This window comes from Schistocerca serialis, chromosome 4 (genome assembly GCF_023864345.2).
Source record: "Schistocerca serialis cubense isolate TAMUIC-IGC-003099 chromosome 4, iqSchSeri2.2, whole genome shotgun sequence".
Lineage (NCBI taxonomy): Eukaryota > Metazoa > Arthropoda > Insecta > Orthoptera > Acrididae > Schistocerca > Schistocerca serialis.
The window spans coordinates 234,668,407-234,673,429 of NC_064641.1; the positions used below are offsets into that span (position 1 = coordinate 234,668,407).

The following is a 5,023-nucleotide window of genomic DNA, read 5'->3' on the forward strand; positions in this document are numbered from 1 at the left end:
AAATCGTTTATAAGTTACAGAAAGAGAACAAGATGGATACAAGTTAGAATATCATTACCTTAAGCATAATCTGAGGAAAGGGGTAGCTATATACAAAAACAGGGAATACAGTCCCAGACCAGAGACGTCAGTGAATAATGTGCAGAACATTTCTTTGAGTGTTACACTTCAGTTATAAATTTGTAAACATACAAGATAGTTCCCAGAATGAGATTTTCACTCTGCAGCGTAGTGTGCGCTGATATGAAACTTCCTGGCAGATTAAAACTGTGTGCCCGACCGAGACTCGAACTCGGGACCTTTGGAAGGTAGAAGACGAGATACTGGCAGAAGTAAAGCTGTGAGTACCGGGCGTGAGTCGTGCTTCGGTAGCTCAGTTGGTAGAGCACTTGTCCGCGGAAGGCAAAGGTCCCGAGTTCGAGTCTCGGTCGGGCACACAGTTTTAATCTGCCAGGAAGTTTCATACAAGATAGTTGTTTTGGTACATGCCTCCGACAACAAATATGTTAAACTACATTAACGAATTATAGAGTGTACTGACAAAACTTAATATAAATAACTGAGAAGTAATTATATGTGGAGATTTCAACACTGGTCTTATTATGGATAGTGCTTACTGAAATCACTTAGGGAGTTACTGTTGTTCAGCTTTGATTTGATTCCCACAATAACATTCCCAAAAAGAATAGCCAAATATACAAGTACTTCTTAGTAGCCAGCCATCTTACAAGGTGGCTTAGTATTTGGAATCCCTGATTAGAAACAGCAAGTGAATACACTAACTACAAACTGGCAGTTTCCATAGAAGTTGTGATCTTTCTGTGCATACAGAAATATGCTTAATGACAGTCCCATCTCAAAGTAAACATAGAAAAGCAGATGCAAACAGAATAGAAAGACAAACTGGAACAACAGTTGGCAATTTATTTCAGAATCCAACTGTCTTCCATGAAACAGATGAGAGTCCTGTAATAAATTGTTTATATCATCATGATGGAAAAATGGCAGCATCGCCAGAAGGGAAACATAAAATTTTCCATATTCTCAAAAGCTGACTCACTGCCAGATCATGTAAGTAGTTCAAAAGATGCTGTAAGTGATCTAGCTCTAATCTAGATGACTCCCAAGAGCCTCATTGCTCTGGAGACTATGGGCAAAAGTGTGAAAATGACTCAGTGAGTTCAGAAACTCTTGGACAAAACAGGGGAGAAAAGAACTAGCTAAGGTTGGTAGTAGTCAGTGGGTTAAAAAGACCAAGAAGTTCAGTCTCGTAGAGAGTACTCATGGGAGGGGAATGTCTGCACTATTACAGAACTCCGTAGGTAGTCAGTGCCAGGTAACTAATATTTTAACCCAAGCATGGGCTTCAATGAGGTCAACAGCAATTTCAGACTTTTGTGGAAACAGCTTGGCACTTTGAATAGAAATCTCAATGATGCACTGGGCATTATATCACGTACATCACTGGGAATGATCCTCATATAAATTTGAAAATTTTGTCACTCTTTGAGCAATTTTACAAGCCCTGGATGAAAAGATCTGTTGAGGCACTCCACAGAAAAGGTTTGTCAGAAATGAATGTGCCTGATATGTCATCCCTTATATGGTAAAACCACACTTGCTACTGTTTAAATATGAATATTTCCATTAAAACATTACTTGTCTGACTAATTCCCAGAAGCATTCACTGTAACCAGAACAGTGCGCAAGATTTGTGATCTCAAATTTTTCACTAGCCATTTTTTAGGACAAATGTTTCAAAATAGAATGCAGCCAAGTGACTATAGAGTCAATTGCAACAATCAGTGAAGAAAAAAAATACAAGCTTGGACAATAAAGAGAACATCATTCATAATTCATTTGAATTTTTACATAAAAGCATAATAAGCATATCACATAAAATAATGAGCTTCTCACATCAATGCAGGTCTTTGAAACACCTATAGATGTTTCTTCAAATGTACTATGCTTAACTGAACATTGTATCAAAATCACATAAGCTGAACAGATGACTCTGGATGGATACAGGTTAGTTTCACATTACTGTAGATATAATGTGAGCAAAATAGGGGTGCTGTATGCCCAAACAGTAGACTAATGTCCGAAGCCGGAGACTTCAATGAATACTGCTCTGAACAGCTCTTTGAGTGCTACACTTTGGTAACAGACTTGGAAACATGCAAGTTGGCTGTTTTGTCATTCTATAGGCCCTCAACATGAAATGTTTTAAACTTCATTAAACAACCAGGAGAGGCACTAACAAGAATTAATGCAAGTAACTGGAAAGTAATCATATTTGCCAATTTCAGTACAGTTTTCATCAAAGATAATTCTGATCAATGGCACTTTAAGTTATAGATATCCAGTTTAGGTATGACCCCCAGTGACATCCTCAGCAAGAATAACCAAAATACTGCTTACTAACCAGTCATCCTACTTGTTGATTGATTATTTAGAATCTGTGATTTGCAACACAGCAAGTAAAGGAATTGATAGCAAACTAACAGTCTTCATGGAAGTTGTGACCTTTCTGTGCATACAGCAACATGTCCATTGACCATCATAACTCAAAGTAAATATAGAAAAAGCATTTGTTAACAGAACTCTCATTGACAATGGACAGTTAATGGTCTGTAATAAAGGAATAATTTATGATGGCTTCTTCAGTCTCTTGGTGTAATTCATTGTTTACTTTGACTTTCCCACCAGTTCTGAAGATGCTACTTTATGATCCAATGTAGCTAACATGTGTGTGTGTGTGTGTGTGTGTGTGTGTGTGTGTGTGTGTGTGTGTGTGTGTGTGTTTCGTTATTTGTTGGCAATAATCCTTCAGTTAATCATATCACAAGAAAAAAATTGAATACAATAATGGAGTGTACAAACTGCCAAGACAGTAAAAACAGAAATACAGCCAACAGATTGTGGGTTTTCTAGCTATAGTGACTGGCCATGCACAGAAAACTTTAACTAGTTACGGTCGGGCACTTTTATTATGGCTTGTATGATTACACCAGACACAGGAAAAACATTGCAGACAATAACAACTCAAACATCTCCACCAGAGTCAAAACCACACAAAACCCCAAAGACCACTGAATACAAAGGCAATTTTCTGTACACTTGGCAGGCGGCAGTTACTGGCAGTTGATGGTTGCCATAAGATAAAACAAACTGAAAAATACATTGGTTCTGTAGATTTCAGAATTGCTAAATGTTCCTTTAATAGGAGACAGAAAATGATTAAAATATGGAGCACTCAGCACTGTCTGCAACTTACAGCTCAAAAGGAATGTTTCAAATTACCTGTGTTACTTTTATACTGCCTTCAGTTTGAGTGTATGTACATGTGCATGTACTTCACAATATCTTTCTTGTTACTCTATGGAACACATTCATGAGCAGTGTATTACACTTGCATACACACTCTATTGAGATATGGCATCATATTTTGGGGAAATTCTCCTCATAGCATAACCACATTCCGGAAACAAAAAAGATTGTGAGGATAATGAAAAATGCTAACAGCCGAAAATCATGCAAACCATCCTTTAAAGAACTGGCGATTCTACCCCTACCATGTATCTATATACTAGAAGTTGTCATGTACCTAAAGAAAAGCATGCTAAAAAATGGAAATGTATTTATTCAAATCAAATCTGTACATGAACACCATACAAGGGCAAATAGTGAAATACATAGACATCATTGTTATACCACACTGTGCAAGAAAGGTCATATCACTCAGGTTCACATTTGTTTAATAAGCTGCCAAGTAACTTAAAGGCCATAAACAAAATCCCTAGCTTTAAAAAATCTGTAACTTCATATCTCCTGGAAAACTGTTTTTACTCAGTAACACAGTATCTTGAAAAATAAGTTAATTTCAGTTGTAACAATATAAAAATGTAATGTAACAATGTAGCAATATAACAATGTAACAATTTATAAATGTAATGTATACAATCAATGTAACAGTATATTAATGTAATGTCATTTTGTCCAACATCTAAGGTATGGTATATGTACCTCAAAGATTCAGGACATAAATAAAGAAATAAATATTAGTAATAATACTTCTGTTTCATGGATAAGTCCATGTAACAGTAACAACAGTAGTTGCATTTTGTTGTTTTTCACCTGCTTTGAATGGTACGGCAGAGATGCCATGAACAACATTGTACACTTAAAACTAAAATAATAAATTAAATTTTCCAGAGAGCAGTGATCTTTCACCATTTGAGGTAAACAAAGGAATTTCTTGGATAACTGATCAGTAGTTTCATAATCTACATACTGACAGTAATAGATGCGGAAAAACAAATAATAACTGTAAGTTAACTAGAGCAATCCAGAAATGGTAATCATTGGAACAGGTCAGTTATTAGCCGTAATGCTGAGTCAGCTAATTTAGTAATTGATTTATTTATTAATTTTCTGTGGCTACTGGATCTGATGGGTGGCAGTTTAGATATAGCAATGCAGGCCACTCACATTTCAGTTTCGTTCCTCATATTTTTATATTTTTGAAGTTTTCATTCCTTTTTGTGGGGAGAAGGAAAGGAACTAGGATGATCCCAGAATACATAGTGACTTGAAGCACAAAAGCTCATTTTAACCTCTTCAGAAAAAGTTTTACGAGGGTGGTTTGAAAAGTTCTCGGAATCACCACGAGAAGTCAGCACTAGCGCAACAAGTTGTTCATGTGATATTCATTGGAAACCCTATATTTCAGCATGATAATGCACGACCGCATGTCGCAGGTCCTGTACGAGCCTTTCTGGGTACAGAAAATGTTCGACCGCTGCCCTGGCCAGCACATTGTTCATACTTCTCACCAATTGAAAACGTCTGCTCAATGGTGGCCGAGCAACTGGCACGACACAATACGCCAGTCACTACCCTTGATGAACTGTGGTATCGTGTTGAAGCTGCATGGGCAGCTGTACCTGTACACGCCATCCAAGCTCTGTTTGACTCAATGCCAGGTGTATCGAGGCCATTATTATGGCCAGAGGTGGTTGTT

The 5,023-nt window shown here is 37.1% G+C and overlaps 1 non-coding gene across 1 annotated transcript; it reads left to right on the top strand.

The window, feature by feature from the left end:
• Nucleotides 1–361: 361 nt before the first annotated feature.
• Trnap-cgg (transfer RNA proline (anticodon CGG)) lies at nucleotides 362–436 on the top strand. Its single transcript has one exon. It is a non-coding gene; the product is annotated as a tRNA-Pro (tRNA).
• Nucleotides 437–5,023: the final 4,587 nt, after the last annotated feature.